Here is a 22324-nt window from a genome sequence, read left to right on the forward strand (position 1 = left end):
GAGGGGCATGGCTCACATGAGGGCATGGCCGACACAGGGCATGGCCGATCACAAACGGGGTGATGAAGGGGCAGTCAATATTTCTTTCTTGTTTGGACACGCTTCTAGAGTCATCTTATCATATAGCTCACTAGACAGACTCTTATCAATGGTAATTAAATCCCAAGTCTGCATCCCAAAAACCGTTCTGAATAAAATGTTGTCAATATCGGGCGTCTCAGTAAATATCTGTTGAATGCTATTTCAGGTCATATAACATATTGGTTAAGACGTATTTACATGTAATCTGTCTAAATAATTTTTCTCTGTTTGATGAACTGCGGTTGGAACGCTGCACGAAGCAAGCCACACAAACGTAAGCTTGAAAATGTAACTCAAAAAGGAAAAAAAAAGCATACATTCACCCCCATCCCCCGGATATGTCATACTATTTTATGGTGTAAACCTGTATCTCAAAATCATATACTTTGGACATATATATCAGACTTTTATTTCCCATGGAGGTTAAAAAAATGTGTTAAAACTAAAAATGCATTTTTATTCAAACTCCGCTCTCTTAAAGTGCACAAGGATTCCCATGCCCAAGCTTTAAAGTTTAGATGTACACAGGCAGGCGTGAAACGTACGTTCCTATTTAGAATCAGGGCTTTAAGTACTGGTAGTTCTAACAAGCAGGTTCTCAGACGGGTCCCTATCGGGCTCCCCATGTTTGTCCTAGGCCTCAAGGTGAGAAAAAACACAAATCTTCACTCTGCAGCAGTACCACACTTCACTACCTACGATGGTACTTCCAAAATAGAATTGTGAAAGTTCTTACAGTCCGATTTTTTTCGGAACTGAATTATTTTTGATATTATATGCAACAAAGACGTTCCTACACACCTGGACAAAATGCTGGAAGCAATCGGAGCTTCTCCGTTGTAACTCATTTCTATGTGGCGTGCCTGTCCCGGATGAGGATGCGCCGAATGTGATAAGACACTTAAAGTTCGCCAGGCAGCCGCTGTTCATTTTCCATCACGCTTTCACATTAAGTGTAAGTGCGCTTGAAAATAAACACACGGCTGCCTTTGCAAAAGCCGAATGTGGGGATACCGCAAAGGCAGCCTCCTGTTTATTTTCCCATTGCGCTTTCACTTTAAGTGAAAGCGCGATGGGAAAATAAACACGCAGCCGATTACCTCTTTACTCAAGACCAGAATGTATCTCTTTTCTTGGGAGCAGTATGGATGGTCAGCAAACAAGCGTGATGCCAAAAAGGCAGCCGCATGTTAATTTTCCCATCGTCCTTTTACTTTAAGTGAAAGCAGGATGGGAAAATAAATATGCGGCTGCCTTTGCCAAAGCTGAATGTGGGGAAAAAAGTACGTCCCACCTAATGAGGGAGAGTGTCACGCCTCCGGTAAAAGGTCAAATCCCAGTGGGCGTGGCCAAAAGGAGACAAGGCGGCAACAAAGAAGCCTCCTTTACAATCAGAAGCCAGCATTTTGTATTTAGGATGACGCTGGCCAATTAAAAAGATGGGCTGAGCTTCAACTCCGCCTACGAAATCTTCGAAATCTGTATTGATTCCAAGAAGCCCTCAAATGTCAAGAGCAGCGCATGAACTGCTGGCGACAGCCGAGACCTAAAAACAAGAGGATAATATTATTTTGTTTATATCTTTACAAACATAAAACGCTATAGCTATAATAAAACAGAACTGTATGTGTCCACTCTTTTAGACACACAAGATAAGAAATCCAGGCACAACAGGTGGGAGTAATAATGCTGCGTAGGACTTTTGTAAGCTAAGGAGGGTTTTCATAGAGGCTATTCTATTCTTAAACAGAGATTTACTCAGCAGCAGAATCGTTTTTTTTAAGAATAAGCAGAGTTAGGAAACGCTAAGCCAGCGCAATGATCTTGGTCTAGGCTAAACGTAGCAAACTACAGACTTTCAATATATACAACCTTAGCAACCTACAGATGTGCAATATATACAACCTGAGTGACCTAGTAGTAGAACAAGCATTTTACAATGCAAACGGTCCAGTCTTTGAGACCGTATATGTATTTGGCTATACAGCACATTACCCTGGATGCTGAAACATCTACTGTTCTTTAACATGGAGGGAAAGTAAATGCCAAACTACGTGACACGCCAGGTGTTCATGGAGAGAAATATTGCCTTTCAGAGGGAAATGGTGTAGTCCAAAGCTCTGTTTCAGGGCCTTCAGTGGTCATAGCACTGAAAATACAAGATTTAAAAATAACATTGTCTACAATTTCTATTGACTGGAATCTAGAGAATGCTAAAGTGATTCTGGTATTTTACTGACCACTGCTGGTCAGTTTCTATCAAGAAAGTTAAATAGAGTCAGTTGTCGGAAAAAATGTAAAAAGAAAGTCCCTCAGCAGAAAGCAATTCTGATATTTTACAGACCACTACTGGTCGTTTTCTATCAAGACAGTTAAACAAGCAGAAAGCAAATCTGGTATTTTCTCCTTGAAGAATACTACCAAATTTTCGCAAAGATCCTGAGATGCAGGAACGGAAAGATTTAGACATTCCGGATTTGACAGTTTACGCATTACTGTGAAGTCTTTTACCGCACTGATGGGTGCAGCCAAGATAGCGCTAGATCCAGTCCTAGGGCTGACCTCTAGAGCCCACTAAGTACATACACTTATAAGTATATACTTAAGTATATCTAAGAGGTCTCGAATGCTCGACCTAAAAAGGCATGTCAAGATACAGGCTGATCAGCCGAAAAGGAAATGCGTACCTACCGCAGAGGCTACAACTTGAGAGAACAGTAAATTGTCAACAGGACAAAAGTGTCTAAACTAAGCCCTAAAGTACCCCTTGGTATTTCAGCCCTACTCAGTTGTAGTGATGGCCATTTTGTCTTGAGTTATCCTGCTACCAGCATTACTGCGGGTGGGGTTACATGCCAATCAGCATCAGCCAACTGTACAAATGCCCTATGTCCTACTTTAAAACCCCTTACAACTATAATTAGTAAATACGTCCCTGCATGGTAAAACTGAATCAAAACATTTGTGACGTATTGTAGATGAAAATGTTTTAGCAGAAAAGTATCTGCTAAGAGCCAACATGCATAACAAATAAGCCCTTTGATTCAGTAAGCAATGTACCGCAACACCCACAAGGGTCATGTTCGCGCTATACTGCACTTTATCTATACTACTAGTATAAAGAGAGAACAGAAACCTTTTGGCAAGGTAAACTCGGGAACCACAGCACCAATCCACACACCCAAAACATTGGTGGAATCCTCAGGGTGTGTAGATGGACATAGGTGACATAAAATAAAAATAAAAATGTACAAACAAAGTAGTCCCCTAAAACTAGCACCGGTCGCGACGTAGCGCTGACCGCGACCTAGACGTGCGTGATGACGACAGGCAGGGAGGAGCAGTGACGAGCGGCGAGGAGTGGCGGTAAAGTCCGGAGCTTGGAGAGGAGCAGCGGCTCAGGTAAGGCGAGGCGGGAGGCGGTCTGGGCAATGTCGGGGCGGGCGGGGGCCCGGGAGTGGCGGTGAAGTCCAGAGCGCGGCTCAGGTATGGCAAAGGCGGGGGGTAGGCGGCAGGAGGCAGGCGGGCGGGAGGCGGTCTAAGCAATGTCGGGGCGGGCGGGGGCCCGGCCGGGACTGCACAAAAGCCGAAAATGCTGCCCCCAGCCCCCTTCTGCTCCGGGCAACGCCGGGTCGGGCTGCTAGTACTAATATAATAAAGAGAGAACCCAAACCTTTGAGGCGGGAAATCTCAGGAACCACAGCACCAATCACAACACCCAATACAGCGTTGGAAAGGGCAGTGGCAGCAGAAGGACATAGGCTATGCAGACGCCCACATATACATTTAAAAGGTAAAAGAACCGTGCCAGCAAAGTAGTCCCTTGTGGGCGTGTCTGCGTTGTGCTGTGGGCGTGTGCTGGGGGCGTGACAAACTCTGGGGGCGTGTGGTACGTTCCGCCCTTCATGCCATGTCTCATATCGTGTGCTGTGGGCGTGTGCTGGGGGAGTGTGCGGGGCGCGGGATTACAGAAAAAAAAGCAAGCGTTGTGCCCAATATTTCATTGTTTCTTCTTCCCATGTTCTGTACATTCCAGCTCCGGGTGTCCACGCTTCTCCCTTGAAATACCCCTACACCCCATAATCATAACCCACACTTACTCAAAATACCCCAACACCCTTAAACACTAACCCATCTTAACCCTATAAATATACCCAGTACCCCAAAACCCAAACCTATCCCTAAACCCTTAAAATACCCAGTACCCCAAAACCCAAACCTAGCCCTGAACCCTATAATTACCTCTGTACCTCAAAACCCATATCTACCCCTGAACCCTAAAAATACCCCGTACCCCAAAACCCAAACCTACCCCGAATCCAAAAATACCCCTGTACCCCAAAACCTAGCCCTGAACCATAAAAATAAGCCTGTACCCCAAAACCCAAACCTACCCCTGAACCCTAAAATACCCCTGTACCCCAAAACCTAACCTAGCCCTGAACCCTAAAAATACCCCTGTACCCCCAAACCTAGCCCTGAACCCTTAAAATACCCCTGTACCCCAAAACCCACACCTACTCCTGAACCCTAAAAATACCCCTATACCCCAAACCCAGCCCTGAACCCTAAAAATACCCTTGTACCCCAAAACCCATACCTATCCCAAAACCCTAAAATTACCCCTGTACCCCATGACCCAAAACTATATCTTAAAATACCCAAACACCCTAAAACATATACCTCAGTACCTTAAAACCTATACGAAAACCACAGGTGATGGACAGAAGACAGAACAATGTCAGAAACCGGTCCTCTGAAGCTTGTTTCCGGTCCAGGGAAGGCATGGCTTGCCAGTTTGGGCTGGAATGCTCCCATGAGGCACAGGGTCAGACTGATTTGCATGTGGCCATGTCTGAACTGGGGTGGTGTGGAATGCAAAAAACTATGGATTTAGGCCCAGATCTCTGTACTGGGGTGAATGTATGACCTTGCTCTGCATTCTGTCTATCACCTGTGGTTTTTGCATTTATCCCCTAAACATATACCCCTATACCCATACTTACCTTATCCAAACATTTTTTTAAAAAACATGTTTTTACCATTCATGCATTTACAACAAATTTCGTTGTAAATGTAGCATATAAAATGTAATGCCATGCGTTATAATGGCATTGTGGAGTCATGGTACTTTCGTAATGAAAGTATGCGGAGTGATGGTATGCGGAAATAAAGTTGCGGAATAATGGGTGTTTACCCTTCCCCGGTAAGTACATTAGTGGCACGGCGGCCCATACTCATATTTTTTCACCACCGATTTGAAAAATGCACATGTCTCTCTAATTGATGGCCAGCACCGACATACACTTTTAGACATACCTCCCGCCACAAGTTCTAGAATTGCGAACTTTAGAGCTGGGGAGCTACGTTCAAATCTCGGCATCAGCTCAACATCCTGTGATTCCAGGAAAATCGCGTTGTCTCCCCGTGCCTACCACAAATGAATGTGTTTTTCTTTAATGTAAATTGTGCTCATGCCATGTTGTCGAGTTCGCGCTATACAATATTGCAAGGAAAAATAAAGTAGGGAAACTCGAGTTCACACACTACTGAACGCGCACTCAAGTACATCAGCAGTGCACTGTTAATTGGAGCGTTTCACAGGCCTGTCACAGATAAGAAATGCTATCAAAGCGCAATCCTACAAAACAATATACTACTGGCCGGCAGCAATTCATACCCGGACAACGTCGGGACAGGCTGCTAGTAAATAAAATAAAGCTAGATCACCCGTCAAACATAGGGCACTTCCCAGACACTCACTGCGAGGACAATCTTTCTTTGGGGTCAGCTTTAAAGGAGCCGAAAGCTGCATTACAGCATACAATGTAAGTTATACCTGGGCACGTCTGATCTACCTCTCTCACAATGACCTCGCACTCTCTTGCCCTTTAATAACCAAGCATCTAGAGCTATACAAATGCATCAAAGACCCTATCTGCCATTTCAGAATCTATAAACATTCGTCACTGACAAGCTTGCCATTAATGAACGCTGAAAGCACATTTTATTTCCAATTTAAGAGCATGGAGTAGAAATTAGTGAAGTTAATGGGCAATGCTCGATTTCAGCAGCATATGGCGGTACGAGCCAGGAGTACCGTTTAACTTTTCACACACACTGATCTTTGAAGGGCAATTACAAATCTTTTGCAACAAAGTTTGTCAAAAGTTATTTTCTGTTCTTAGCTAACTGTAGTTCCAGAGCTAATATTAACAATCTGATCATCTTAAAAATGGAACAACTTACGCTGTGGAACAAAGGAAGCAAGAGAATTATTTTTAACTATACCACGCAAAAAAGGAAATACTTAGCTGATTATCACAGCAAATACTACCCCTGGATCTATTTAAGTGGAAACAGGTCAACCGACTGCTAGGTTAATTGAAGGGAAAAAACTTTGCATGGTCATGGTGTCCAATCTCTTACTACAATCACAAATAAACAACTCTGTAAAAGACTCGATCCATAGAATTATATTCCTTCAGCACTGCCCTTTGTGATAACCAATCTGGATTATACAAGTAAACTTTATTTATCTCTACATTGGAGTCCAATAAACTAATCTGTAAGCAACAAAGAACCCAGCAGACAGACAAGTACTCATACTAAACAGATGGGATCGCATTGTCCCACTCTCAAATACACTTGCCTATTTTATAGCTCTCTCTCAGTAGACAGGCAAGCTCTGGAATAAACTTGTAAACACATGAAGAACCATCAATAACTACTGGCGATTCAGAAGAGAAAAAACCACTAGGTTCTTACCTAAATCAGTCCCAACTAACTCACATGTACAACTATGACTGGTTTGCACCGGCTGCTTCCGATATCATCCTCCTACATCTCTTTTGTTATGTTCTAAATTCTTATAGAGCGCACGTTCACCGATTGGTTTCTCGGAGCTATTCTAGTAGGTGCTGTACCCTGTAGGATTATTAGGATGCTGAAAAAAATAAGTCTAGCCGCTTGGTGCCATTTTTTCACTTGACTGTTTTCTGCATTCTTTTTCTTGTCATTAACTTACTTTGCATTATAAAGCAACATGTGCTGTCATGTAAAGGAATGTTCAACATAATCTCACTCGTGGATATTTCCATTAAATGTCATCATCCACGTGGAGATTTGAAGCAACCTAGTTATACTATGTCTAAGTGGCAACTGTAGTGTGGAAAAATTCTTTTTTGTGTTGTGCTTAATGTAAGTTTATCACTTTACTAACTTCAGACCGTTCAGTGTTGAAGAAATGGGTATTCATCCCCTTAGTTTTTAAGTGTGTTAATTAAATCAAGTTGAGGAATTCTCAAACTTCATGGTTATGACAATGCTACCACAAAATCCGGATTTCTAAGATTTAGCGTAAGCATGGTTTATTTTGTTGCCGATATGGTTACAATTCTCTTCTTGGTTTGTATATGTGCCCTGTATGCTTCTGATTTAAAATTCCATCCCATCTACTAACATACCATATAATACTACACGGTTTATAGCTACATTGTTTTGGACTTTGCACTGTAGGTTAGCCAATGCTTGAAATAACTTCAATCTCAGCATAACCTCCTGCTTAAAATCAGCACCACTTTCTTCTGCATCATGTTTAATGTAGATTTAAAACCCTCACACACCTCGCTCAACAGCTAGGTCAAACAATTTCTAATACTTTATTCAACTACGCACTTCAAAAAGGGATTCCATTGAAACGGAGTCCTGTGTGGATTTTTCAAGGGTATGAAGCAGTGTATGAATTCTACATTACAGAGCAAAACAGCTAGGAAGACATCAGTTTCCCCTCTTCCATGGACCTGTTTAGCTGGGGCCCTGGCTTCATATGGATCTTGATGCGATGGACGTTTAGGTTCTACAAAGTACCAGTTGGGGTGGACATACAAGTGTGGACTCCGCAACAGAAATGTGGAGCAAGCAGTTATGGCCTACACCACCCGTCTCATTACCCAAGGTGCATCATGTATTTTTGGGGGAGACGACAACCAAACCTCAGCAGCTGTGCTAATTGTGGTAAACAGCCCTGGCACATGCTGCCTTTCCCAATCACAACTTCCAATACTCACTGTTTTCTTGAGCCAGAATTACAAATGTTTGGCATTTCGGACTTTTTTTGCCTACTTCTGAAGCCTTGTATTGTATTGTATTGTATTGTATTGATTATTTGTAACGCGCAACTGTCACCCTACGGGTATCCTGGAGCCCAAACAGGAAGTAGTCAGATGGTACTACAATACACTAGCTGTCAAGACATGTAGAACAGCCACCGGATCTATTAAATAAAGTCACGGGGATTAGACTTTGGCGAATAGCCATGTTTTCAGGCTTTTTCTGAAACCCAGTAGGGTGCCAATTTGTCTGATGTTCTGGGGAAGCTCGTTCCACAGCCTAGAGGCAGAGATGCAAAAGGCTCTGCCTCCCATCCTCGACCTCCTGATCCTGGTAGTAGCTGCCAGACTCTGGCTAGAGGAGCGCAGGGATTTGGAGGGGCTATCCTTTCCTGTAGAGGGATAGGTCCCGTGTTGTGCAGGGCTCTGTACACAATACATAAGGATTTAAAAACAACTCTACCCCCGATTGGCAGCCAATGTAGATCTCTTAGCGCCAACGTAGTGGAGGAGCTGAGAGGTCTTTGAAGTGCCAGCTTGGCCGCTATAGACTGGACCCTCTGGAGCCCCTGTAGGATGTATAGGGGGGCCCCTAGATATAGAGAGTTACAGTAGTCCAGTCTGGCCAGGATCACACTCCTAACTACTAATGGCCTGGACTCATCAGGCAGAAGGGGCAAAATCTGTCTGAGTGCTTGGGTAGAATAGTACAGTTGCCCTCTCACATTTAAGAAGCCAGGCTCCGAATGAGGATGGAGTTTGAAAAGTCCCTTTTTTGCGTGGTTTTGAGCACCATGGCATTCATGCCCTAAATTTTAGAGAATTGTCTAGAGGTGATGGAATTTTTGGGGATGGGAGGGGGGCAGTGTGTAAGACAGAGGAGCATGCTAGTGGGAGGCATTTAAAGCAGACAGTAAAGGATAGCAGAGAGAACATAAGAGGATACAGCATTTAAGACAAGAGCATTTTTACCCTAAGTGGGACGGGTATGCCCAGATGTGGGTCCCGTGCTCGCTATGCTACTGGTTTCAAGCTAGCCAGGCTGATGAAGGGTGATGCCCCGAAACGGGTCCAAGGAAGCTTGTTTTTTGATCCAAGGATGACCTGACCAGGCAGTTCGGGATGGACTGTTCCCATGGGCAACAGGGTCATGGCTGGTTTGCATATGGCTGGGTACTAACTGGAATGGTGTGGGAAGCAAAATAATGATCGATTTAACCCAAATGTGTGACTGGGGGTGAATGTTTGACAATGTTCAACATTCTGTCTTTTTGTGTCATCTATTTATGTTGCATTTGGCTAAGTAAAACAAGCATCATCTTAAAGACAAAATATGTTTAATGTAAAAGAGGCAGTGCACAAGTAGTCCATGACACTGAAGGATGTTACTTATTGTGCGGATAAGTACATTGGGTAAAAGCAGAGTGTAGTAACTCCGTCAGGTAAGCAAATGGCTGAAGTGAGCTGATCCTGTGTCCCATGTATGTAGGCAATGGTGGGCAGAACAAAAAATGTGAATGAAAGTATAGCAGACCTATGTATGAAGAGAGCCAACTGAAACCCCTTTATCAATCAATCAAGGAACTTGTAAAGCGCACTACTTACCTGGGAGGGTCGCAAGGCGATGAAAGGGGGGGGGGGGGGGGGGTTGAGTGCCGCTACTGCTTGAAGAGCCAGGTCTTGAGGAGTCTTCTGATGGTGAGCTGGTCCTGGCTCTGCCGTAAGTGGGTAGGGAGGGTGTTCCAGGTCTTGGCGGTGTAGTAGAAGGTTCTGCCGCCGGTGGTCTCTCGTTGGATACGGGGGACAGCGGCGAGAGCGAGGCTTGCGACGCGGAGCTGGCGGGTGGGGGTGTAGAAGCTGAGTCTGTAGTTCAGGTAGGCTGGTCCAGCGTTGTGTAGCGCTTTGTGTGCGTGGGTGAGGAGCTTGAAGGTGACCCTTTTGTCAATGAGGAGCCAGTGCGGGTCTTTCAGGTGGGGGGTGATGTGCCTGCAGTGTGATACGTCATGGATCAGTCGTGCGGAGGCGTTTTGGATGCGTTGTATTAGACGTAGGTGCTTGGCTGGGATTCCTGCGTAGAGTGCGTTGCCGTAGTCGAGCCTGCTGCTGACGAGGGCCTGGGTAACAGTTTTCCTTGTTTCGGGCGGGATGCACTTGTAGATCCTGCGGAGCATGCAAAGGTGTTGTAGCAGGAGGAGGAGGAGACGACGTTGATCTGCTTTGACATGGGGAGGGAGGAGTCGAGGATGAATCCTAGGTTGCGTGCGTGGTCGTCGGTGTAGTATATACAGGGTCACTGGGATTGTGGTCAGTCGGTATAGTATATACAGGGTCACTGGGATTGTGAGACCACAGGAGGTTTTCTGCATGATTGCAGATGAGCAGCACAGTCCACCTGCAATTTTACCCCAAAAAATGATTCCATCTCAAACGATTAGAAAGTTACTAACTATGCAACAAGTGTTGCTGCACAGTGGACAGATGTTTACAAAGCTTGACTGGTTACCTTGCTGTTGGTTATTGATATATTTAGATGTTAAACTGGTGCTAATGAGGTGAAACTTGTGCCCAGGCATTGTTAAAATATGTAACAAATGGAAAAATAATGAAGTAATAGTACTACAAAATGTGCTGCATTACGCTGCATTATTTGTCTTACTTGCTGCATAATTTAATCAAACCTGCCGGATAATTTGGCCCTCCCCTGCTGCATTATTTCAGAGGCTCTGGTATAAATATTGTTTTATTAAAAGCTAAATCATTTTGGTCAAAGCTAGACCTAAAAACACAGGTTGCAGTTTCCTGACTGAATCCTTCACACAAAAAAACCTTTAATATTCCCCATAGGAGTAAAACTGCTGTGAGAATTAAACAAGCTTTCAGTCCCTTCCCTCACCCAATAAGCATCGGATCTTGCATCCTGATCAACATAAGATCCTACAGGCAGAATTGATTCCACATCAACTACTTGTTACTGGATACCAGCCTGGACCTACTCTTTGAAGAAACTTGTATAAAAGCGCCTCAAGCAATGCATTATTTAGGCTCTGTACACCACTTGACTGTCCCTGCATTCTTTCTTGTAGGTGAAAAGGAAGAATGCCGAAGAATTCACGACTGCCGCAAAAAGCAGTTTTCCATAATCACCTTTCTGGACCGGAGATGGAATAGCACAATTTGCCACCAAACCCTATGAATCCCAGTTCATTTGCATCTTAGTACATTTGAAAAAACTGATCTTCACCAGACTCCATAGAACCTTTGAAGCCATAAATTACCATCAACTTGTTACTGGAGAGAAATGATGCAAGCCATATATCCCTGATGAAAACTTGGCCCCAAAAATATCTGATCTCTGTTAAAGAAACCAACTCAATCACCTGGAGTGAGCACCACATCATCATCAACTTGAACCTCCCAACTGCGACACAATCACCAGAAGCACCAAACTCATTAGCATTTAACCCGAAAAGGCTTGGACATCGCCTCCTTCCAGTCAGAACTCCTGGCAACATAGCGACTGAACCAATTTCCGCCAATTACCTACCTAATTGCACAACAAAGCAGCTCCACAAGAGTTTTGATACACCGGATGTCATGTAGGCATGGGCGGAAAATCCGTTCCGCTCACGGATTTTGCGGATTTTCGGGAAATCCGCAATCCGCGAGATTTGCGATTCTCCCGCAAAATCCGCAAATCCGCGAGCAGCGGATTTTGCTCGCACTGTTCGCGTGAGTTCGCGCCCCGCGAATAAGTGCAAAATTGCAGAAATACGATTTTAGCAAAACTGAAAGTAACTACTTACCAGGTTCAAAAGTTCAGGCTCATCATTAGTAGCCATTTCCTGTAGTGCTTCCTGAGGGGCCCCTCCAGAGTTCAGTTGCCAGTTGAAACTATTATGTGACCCTGCTCTGAACCTCAGAATAGTTACACATATGCCACAAAGGTCCTGAATTACAGCTAATGGAGACAAGCAGGAGCCAGGCTGGAAGTTAAAATCCATTAATCAGCCCCTAATTCATTATTGTCAGTTGGGGCAGGGCAGGTGTTGTAACTAATTTTGCAACAATGAAAGCACTTAGCAAGTGCAAAAGATCACTAATCAGGGCGCACTAAGGAAGCAGGTGCCAGCTAAAAAAATATTCTGTGACACATTAATCAGCCCCAAATTAATTCAGGTCACTTGAGGCAGGGAAGGTGTGCTTTGCTTTGCCGAAAATAATGTACACTGGACAACCAGAGGGTGTGGTGATGAAACAGAGGGTGGCATGGGTGGGCCAGAGGGTGGCATGAGTAGTCAGAGAGTGGCAGTGGTGACAGAGAGTGGCAGTGATGAAGAAGAGTGTCCCAAACAGGCTGGACACGTAGAAACAACAAGTTCGCGAAACTTGCGACCCGACAGGTAAGTTCGCAATTTGCGAAAGTGTACAAAACCCTCGCGAACTGGCAGAAACACGGGCGAACACAAAAAAAAAACCCGCAAATTCGCGGGAATTCGCGGATTTTGCGGATTGCGAATCCGCAAATCCGCAAAATTCGCGAACGCGAGATCCGCAAAATTCGCTCATGCTTAATGTCATGTCAGAAGACTGGTTCACTAAACTCAGACAAACTACAAAACCAGTAAACTAAATTTTAAGGCAGAAAAACGCATGAACAGAAAAAGACTAGATATGGTGAGAATATCGAACCAACAAAAAAAAGCACATTATATTTCTGATGCCATTTCATGTCAAGGCAAAGAAATCCAAAAACAGGACCTTTTGGACTTGGCCTTTTTTCACTGACATTTTTCGCTTTTTGCTTCACCTAATTCTAGATGTCCCCCCTTGTACTGTAATTGTATAGGCCCTGTGAGGTTAAAATGCCCTGGGTTATATTAAAACCCATGCTAGGTGTTTGTGCCCTCTTCCCCCAACATGGCTGCCACTGACCCCTGCTACTTCAGCGTGGTCTGATTAGGCGCACTCTAGTAGCCAGGAGCAGGCTGGAACCCTTAAACTATGTTGCCATACCAGCCTGCCCATAGCTAAAATGAGGGAAGCTCCTGGAACCTTCCATAATAGGGGAGGCACCAACTGCCACTGCCAACTGACACTATATAAGGAAAAGGAGGGAAACTTTCTAGTCAGTTGGGGCATCACTGACCGGGGAACCCACGCAGGAGTTTTAGGCGGGAGGGCCTAGTGAGGAACCTATGCTACTGGGAGTGACAGGATTTAGGTGCTGCCTCTTAAGCTGGGTGAGGTGTCCTAAGCTAGCCCCCGGATCTGGCCCAGTGGTAGGGAACCCCAGGGTCCAACTGCAGTGACTGAGGAAAATTCCTCAGGCGTTCAACTCATCCTCCCCCCCCCCCCCCCGTAACTTGAAGAAACAAGCAACCAAGGGCGCAGAGCCATCCAAGCGCCAAGAAGACTGCTTTCTGGGATCAGGTACTGGACTGTGCTGCCCTGCGCATCCCCTGCCTACAATTGGGCTGACCTGTATGCCCCTTGTTGAGCGCTGTGAAGTAATTGACTCTGCCAAGCGCTGTGAAGTAACTGGCTCTGTGAAGCGCTGTGAAGTAATTGCCCTTGTCGAGCGCTTTGAAGTAATTGACTCTGCCAAGCGCTGTGAAGTAAATGGCTCTGTGAAGTAATTGCCCTTGTCGAGCGCTGTGAAGTAATTGACTCTGCCAAGCGCTGTGAAGTAACTGGCTCTGTGATGCGCTGTGAAGTAACTGGCTCTGTGAAGCGCTGTGAAGTAATTGCCCTTGTCGAGCGCTGTAAAGTAATTTACTCTGCCAAGCGCTGTAAAGTAACTGGCTCTGTGAAGCGCTGTGAAGTAATTGCCCTTGTCGAGCGCTGTGAAGTAATTGACTCTGCCAAGCGCTGTGAAGTAACTGGCTCTGTGAAGCGCTGTGAAGTAATTGCCCTTGTCAAGCGCTGTGAAGTAATTGACTCTGCCAAGCGCTGTGAAGTAACTGGCTCTGTAAAGCGCTGTGAAGTAATTACCCCTGTGAAGCGCAGTGAAGTAATTGACTCTGTGAATTGCTGCGAAGTAACTGACCCTGTGAAGCGCTGCCCGCCGTCATCGTGCTGTGGCCGGAAGCGCTAGGCCCGAAGCCAGCCTCCACTCATCACGTGACGGGGGACGCGAGCTGCGTCATCGGCCGCACAGCAATTGGCTGCCGTCCCCGTGCCTCTGTTTCAATCGGGGAAGCCCGGGATCGTCGCAGAGGGGGGGGGGGGGGCGTGGAGCCTGAGAGCCCCCCTCCCGTTTGCCCCGCATCACAGATCCGCCTTACCCCAGCGCTGGTGCCTGAATCCCCTGAGCACCACCGATCTATCCCAGACGTCATCCGTCACGGCTGAACACCCAGGAATCCCGCCGCCAGATTCACTGCTGCCCTGCTGCTAATCAAAGAAAGGGCGTTCCCCCCATTTTTTCTACCTTCAAAGAGCCTTGCCGATCTATTCGGGCAGGGAGATCTTTGTTCCAAAAAACCACTTGAGACCTTAGATGTCTTTATAAATCCATGCAAGCGAGAATACTACCTGTTATACTGCAAAGAGCCTTGCCGTATTATTCGGGCAGGGAGATCTTTTAACCAAAAAAACAACCATTATCCAAGGTGTTTATCAAAATCCAGAATATACAGGAAGAATTCTCTTTATAAGGAAGAATTTCATCTCAAACACAAATATATCCACAATTTTAAGGAGCTCTGCCGTATTACCTCGGGCAGGGAGATCTTTTAACTAACTTGATATTTGAAACAAACCAGATTCTAGAAATACATCTTTAACACCTATCTGGCAGGCGGGACTTAATTTTTGATATCCGAAATAAGCATCAAGAAAAGACCTATTGGTTGGAAAATATCCAAAAAAACATCGGCTATACGTCTCAATAATCATTGATGTAAAACTTGAAAATTACTTAGCTTTGTGTGGCTACTCCAGAAGAAGGCGCTGGTTCGCCGAAACGCGCGTAGAGATCCTATCGGCCACTTTTCTATGTTTTCCCTTTTAATCCAAGAATTCGTGTATATATTTTTTTGCCACTAATGTATAAATTTGTTCAACCTTTACTTATGTGAGAGTAAATTTTAATTCATGTCCATTGTCGATTGTACTATATGTTATGCATTTTTTTTAATATATAATCTGAGAATAAAGCAATATACAATTTCTTAACCTCTTGTAGCCATTTGTCTGTGATTATATTCTATAGGTTGCCTAGGTTGTTTTTTGTCAATTGGTTCTTTTTCCCTGGCCTAGGAACTTTGCTGTATCCGAATCCTCAGGGGGTCCTTGTTAAATATTCAAGATTCCCCTGAGCACCACGCCAGGCCGCAAGAGGTCCCCTCACCTGGCGGAAGCTTCTCCCGCCGACTTCAGCCGACGCGAGGGCCCCGGAGGGCTGAAGGTACCAGGTAAACCCGGGGAGGAGGGCGGTAGGCCGAGTGTGGACCGAGGTCGCCCCTCCCCCGGGTGTGGATGGAGACTGGGCCCCGTTGGCCCATTTCTGAATGTGCCTCCCGAGGTTGGAGGATGGAGGGTTAAACACGTACTCCTCTACCCTATTTACAAGCCTGAAATGTTCCTAGTGCACCATATTTACAAGCCGGAAATGTTCTTAGTGTACCGTATTTACAAGCCTGAATTGTTATAGTGCACCTTATTTACAAGCCTGAAATGTTATAGTGCACCGTGTCTACAAGCCTGAATTGAGAGGGAAATTCACTTCAGTGTACTGAATTTTCTTGCAGAGGTGGGCTTCCATAGTATTCTGATGATCTGTTCTAGGTCGCAAGCAGACCGGAATTCACAAGAAGAACGGCTTGTCACAAATAAGTAAAGGTTGTGTTCTTTGGAGTTCCTTGTTGGACTGATAAGTACTTGCCGATATGTTGTATTACTTGTAAGGAAAAGCGTCTATGAGAGGTTTTGATGTGCTATTTAAACGCATTACTATAGTCGCTTCTTGTAGGATCCTCCAGGTTAATACAGTTACACCGTTGCCTGTCAGAGAGTTTGATACGACAGGCGGGGTTAGCTAGGGTTTCACTGCTAGATGAGCTGGTTAATATTCTAATGAAACGTTCATCCATTTATAGGAAATGTAACCTGGACGTGATTCATGAAATGTCTCAATGAAATGCTGATAAAGTAATAATGCAACGCTCTATTTGAAAGCCTATATAAAAGATCTTGATTCTTTCAAATACAACTACTGGTGTGGTCTCCATTATTGCGCCACTGTGTGTTTCATTGGATGTGTGTGTCAAGTAGCTGCTTTACACGCAACCCCCTGGCTGCCTTCCTGCTCGAGCCATGCTACCCCCTTAAGAGCTGGTGACCCCAGGTCTTACAAGAACTAAATATAAAACTGCACACCCCATACATAAGATATTTTAGCAAAACCTCGAACTAAAAAGCCAATGGTCTTAAAACCCACCATTTTTCTAACAAAGGCACTTTCGCAATCGTATCACACAGCCAATACGATGGTCATAAATAACCAAATTTTCGCTCCATCAAGTTGTTTCAGTGAAAAACTTAAACACAACAATCAAATCAAAACTTTCAGCATTGCTTGGTTATCCGCTGACGCATAACTACCACGTATAGTCAAGTCACAGATATCGTTAATGAATCCTTGTAAACCATATAATTTAGGCATGGGTGAAATTTAAAATTACATTGCCTAATGCTTAGAATTTAGAGTTTTACTTGTAATACTCAATTCAGAAATGTTTGCAATTACACCGCTTCGCATAATTATGCACAAAATGTCTTTAAATAAATTACTGCAAACATACAGGGCCAACAGAACACAAACAGCTGTCAGCAGCTGTGTCTTCCGTGCCTCCTGGTCATTCCTGAGTGGTACCTCTCATCTGGAATGCACCTTTGGGTCCCACCGGACACTTTGACCTTCTTTGCCAGCGACATCTTCCTGAAGTTCCCCATTACGTTTGACGGCTGTTTCCGACTCCACTTCGCATCCAGCTTCCCTTGTGTAGGTATCCTGGTACCTAGGGTATCCACTGGTGGGGTGGCTCCCCATCCCCAAAGCGCGAACAATCACATATAAGGGTCTCCAGGCGCTGGGGGACGTCTGGAATATTAAGCAAGCTATTGCCCAGAGTCACAGGTATTGGGCTAATCTGCCGCCGGCGCCGAGGATAGAACCGTGATTCCCAGATTCTAGCGTCAGTCGCCCAGGCCGAGGCACCTCACCTTTTCCCTTTCAGCAGTATTAGAACACTGAAGCCGATTCATCGATACCGGGGCTTAACCTACAGGGATGAAGCAGTGACATACTAATCAATCAATCAATCAGTGACACTTATAAAGCGCGCTACATACCCGTAGGGTCTCAAGGCGCTGGGGGGGGGGGGGGGGGGGGGGGAGCCGCTACTGCTCGAACAGCCAGGTCTTCAGCTTCTTCCTGAAGGAGAGGTGGTCTTGGGTCAGGCGCAGGTCGGGAGGGAGGGAGTTCCAGGTCTTGGCGGCCAGGTAGGAGAAGGACCTTCCTCCTGTAGTCGCTCTTCGGATGCGGGGGACGGCGGCGAGGGCGTGGTTGGCTGATCGGAGGTGGCGTTTGGGAGCGTAGAAGTTGACTCAGCTGTTGAGGTAGCTCGGGCCTTGGTCGTGTAGGGCTTTGTGTGCGTGGGTGAGGAGGCGGAAGGTGATTCTTTTGTTGACGGGAGCCAGTGAAGGTCTCTCAGATGTCCGGAGATGTGGCTGGTTCGTGGGATGTCGAGGATGAGTCTGGCTGAGGCGTTCTGGATCCGCTGGAGTCTCTTCTGGAGCTTGGCGGTGGTACCGGCGTAGAGGGCGTTGCCGTAGTCCAGTCGGCTGGTGACGAGGGCCTGGGTGACGGTCTTCCTGGTCTCGGTGGGGATCCACCAGAAGATCTTCCGTAGCATGCGTAGGATGTTGAAGCATGCCGAGGAGACTTTGTTGACTTGCCTGGTCATGGAGAGGGAGGAGTCCAGGATGAAGCCCAGGTTGCGTGCATGGTCTGTCGGTTTGGGTGCGGTGCCCAGGGCGGGAGGCCACCAGGAGTCGTCCCAGGCGGAGGGAGAGGAGCCCAGGATGAGGACCTCCGTCTTGTCCGAGTTCAGTTTCAGGCGGCTGGTCGTCATCCACTCGGCTACCTCTTTCATCCCTTCGTGCAGGTTGGCTCTGGCGGCGGCGGGGTCGTTGGTCAGGGAGAGGATCAGCTGGGTGTCGTCGGCGTAGGAGATTATGCTGAGGTTGTGTTTGCGTACGATGGCCGCGAGGGGGCTCATGTAGACGTTGAAGAGGGTGGGGCTCAGAGATGATCCTTGGGGGACGCCGCAGATGACTTCGGTGGCCTCTGACTTGTACGGTGGTAGGCGGACTCTCTGTGTTCTTCCGTCGAAGTGCAGTCATGCATGTTCGATTTTTCTCGAACGGACTACCAATGTAATAGTAATGTCCTCCTTGGTCCTGGCTTTTTAAAGAATCACAGGATATTAGCTTTGATCTGGTGTACTTATTATTTTAACCCCTTCCATGCTGATGACGGCCCCCATCCGTCATGCATTACAGTGCTCGTGTGCTCATGACGGCTGGGGGCCGTCATAAAGCCATTGATTCTTCAATAAGCCTAGCACACGAGAAAAATCGGCCCAGCATGGAAGGGGTTAAGTGGGTGTTCTCTCTGTGTCTCTACCATTTATAATATTGGTGTCCAGGTGGGCCTGTGTATTGTATATTTTGTGTTGCCCGCCTTTGATTTATTTGAAAAATTGTATATATGGGTGTATACATGTTGTATATATTTTATATCCGTAGACACTTGGTCTTTCTTTTGTCCAGAAGAAGCCGCAACTTTAAGGTCGAAACGCGTCGATAGTTATATCGGAGGAGTCTGCTTTAACCCAATATGTAAACTAAGGACTTTTGGTGCACTTACTTCAGAACAAAGGAGGAGAATATTTTTTTCTCTTAGTAGCGCCAGTTATAGACTATCTCCATTGGTTGACTGAGGGAACTACACAAAACAGCCACCTTCTATTAATTGGTAGAAAATAGTGAAACAATTATTCTGTGTGATATATGATTCATGTAGGTTTAAAGTTTATTGTATGTATATGTGAATTAGGTGTTTTTTTATGTGTAAATAAAATGTTTTATTTGTATAATCGTTGTGTTGAACACCAAGCCGTATTTATACATTATATTAGGGGGAAGGAGTTAAATGTAAACCTGATTGTTATATTCTAAATTACTATGCTGTAATTATATTAAAACCCCAATGATTAATTAGGGTAATATTTGTGGAAATGTAATCATATGAATTTGTTCCTGCACAACTAACTGACTGTTTAAGCTGTATGTAGCCACATCACAGTATGTACCCTAAAGTATGATTGCGAGCATTCTAAACTCTCTGCAACACAGCATGTTTATTTAAAGAACAATTTAAACGTACTAGACCTGTATCATGTTTTCAAAATGCAAAGTGCTTCGGCAAACAGTCCACATACGCGTTAAACTACAACCAACACCAATTTCGACCACACACTCAAAGGAAACCCAGGAACCAGGTGAGTACCAGATCCCCTCGGGACCTTGCCCTGCCTATAAAACGTTCAATATTCGAAACAAGTGAAGTAGAAACTCACATGACAATCCAATAAGCCAATACAACGCAATATACCCCCACTCTCAAACAGTCAGTATTATGCTCACGCGTTCTGGTGTTTCAACACAATACACGCAGGATCAAACAGCATGCAGACTTCTTTGTCATCCAGGATCATACAGCCTGCAGACTTCTTTAGCATCCACAAAACAAACAAGCTGGTCCAATCCGAGCACACCACTTCCTGTCACGAGATGGACCTCCCTACAGCCCGACCAGAGGCAAACATCATCGCACTTTCTGCAGAGTCACTAATAAGCCGGGAGGCCTTCCCTACTGCCCACTCTCCACTACCCGAAGTAGCTATCTGCCAGCATCTGCGATGGCCGCCTCTCCTTGAACGAAAGCGTAATGACCATCCTGAGTATACCATGCAGCCCCTGAATGGAGGGCCCTCGGTCCCTGCAGAGGACTAACAAAAGCATCCCGGCCCTGTCGGTAGACCCTGAGAGCTCTGGACGCTGGCCTCGTATGCTCATCCCGCAGCCCCGCGCCCCACTGACGCATGCAAGCCCTCACACCCCGCCTACTATCCTCACCGCCAGATCTAATACTCACCTACTACACCCAGTTGCCCATAGAACCCTCCGACATGGCACAACCGGAATACACTGTAAGTGCCTGAGCTGCCTGGGACGCTACATGTAAGGAGGGTGCGGATTTGCCGACAGGAGGAGTTCACGCAACAACGAGGGACCAACCAGACACACTCGTGCAAAACATGTTCCGTTGCCTCCCTTGAAGGACAAAACAGAAACGCTGACACAAACATCCTCCACAGCTACACCCTGCTGCCCAATCAGCGGCGCTCGCGCAAAGCTCTGCCTGTCTGTACTTGATGAACCAATCGGCGCGGTGAGCCTTGCCGCTGAGTCGGAGGTTAGTCACGTGACGCGCATACCGGAAGTGCATCCTGGTGCTAGTTTGTTTCTGTGCCCCCCGTACCGTGCAGGGTATCTAGTCAGGCAGGCGCCGCTATCTTGTATGTCTTCGGTAGAGCTGGGACGGTACCTGGCACTGCACTGCAGCCAATAAGCACAAGCCAGCTCCATCGTGGATTTATTTATTTATACGTTTACATATAGAGCGTACTTTACACAAAGGTGTGAGAGCGCTTTACAAAAGATTTTTGTTGGTGCATTAGTATGTACCTGGAATTAGGTTTTTTCCTACCTGAATGGAAAATTCCTACGTTAGAATGCACCCAACCCCGCAAATTACCAAGCCATGATGTACCTCATCGGGCGAGGGCATGATAAACCTCACTACTCCCTCCCGCTTTTTTGGTTTAAATTTAGTTTCCTTCATGGCACGAGGCATTTACCATTATAATGCTGAAACTTTGAGATTTTAATGATCAAAATACAATAGAATGTACGAAAAAAGCTGCCACAGTCATTTCCTCTGCTCCAAATTACCACTGCGCCCTCTCTCCCAGCCACTGCTCATACACTTACCGAAGCAACAGTGCACAAACTATGCAGACAAATGAGACGAAACGTGCATAGTTGACAGCTTTATTTTAATGATTAAAATTTCACTACATTACATTTCCAACATGTAAAACTCTTTTCATGTGTCTGTACATACGTTAGATGGAAACAACAAGTGCATGATATTCTCTGCAAATAGAACATACTAAATAATATAGACCACATGAATCACAGCAGCCATCCAATGCCCATATGTTGAAATTACAGCTCCCAGATTGTAACCAACCCTAGACGGAGAGGAAGAGGAGATGGTGGGTAACAGTAGCCAAGCTAATTGGACCCACTACTTGAGATAGTTGGCCAGCAACCAGTAGATGGCTACCAGATATGACCCAATGTGGACAGAGACCTTCTCCCATGGTCACCCTCAATCAGATCAAAGAAGACATACACACCATCAAAGAACTACTCTCCACACACACCATACACCCCGCACCCACCTCCACCTCCCCTCCCAACTTGTCCCCTACCCCTCCTGCATACTCCCTCACTCAACAGGCCCCACACCGGGGGTCAATCCCTGTTCATATTTGCAGAACCGCCCTCGTCCCCCTTGCAACCCCTCTCACAACTACACCCCCCCGCCCAACTTGTCCCCCACCCTTCCGATCAACTCTCTCACTCAACTCTCACCACACCGGACCTCAATCCCAGCTTGCAATCGCAACAACCGCCCTCGTCGCACCCACAGCCCCACTTCTGACCTCGACACACTCACCCTTCTCCGCTCCTATGACCCAGCCCCCCAAAACCATACAACCACCGCACACCTCACCATTCCCACGATACACTCAAATCCCCTTAGACCCCCCACACTAAACAGCAGATTCTCCATCCCCAACAACCTTAGAAAAGTCCCTCTCTCTCTAGAACCCTCTACCACCCTCAACACACCCCGTCTCAAATGCACGCTCCTCAACTGCAGATCGGCCTCGAAACATTCCGCCGCCATTGCTGATCTCCTCTTATCGCTA

The 22324-nt window shown here is 46.0% G+C and overlaps 2 protein-coding genes across 3 annotated transcripts in view; both read right to left on the reverse strand.

Moving 5' to 3' along the window:
- LOC147729226 (E3 SUMO-protein ligase KIAA1586-like) overlaps positions 1–20550 on the reverse strand; it is a 60981-nt gene extending 40431 nt beyond the window's left edge. The window contains exon 1 of the mRNA XM_086959535.1: positions 20416–20550. The gene's annotated coding sequence lies outside the window, so the exon portion shown is untranslated. The remainder of the gene's footprint in view (positions 1–20415) is intronic.
- The window catches only part of LDLRAD3 (low density lipoprotein receptor class A domain containing 3), a 584528-nt gene that overhangs the window by 518692 nt on the left and 43512 nt on the right, over positions 1–22324 (reverse strand). The window lies entirely within an intron of this gene.

This window comes from Lissotriton vulgaris, chromosome 2_2 (assembly GCF_964263255.1).
Source record: "Lissotriton vulgaris chromosome 2_2, aLisVul1.2, whole genome shotgun sequence".
Taxonomy (NCBI): Eukaryota; Metazoa; Chordata; class Amphibia; order Caudata; family Salamandridae; genus Lissotriton; species Lissotriton vulgaris.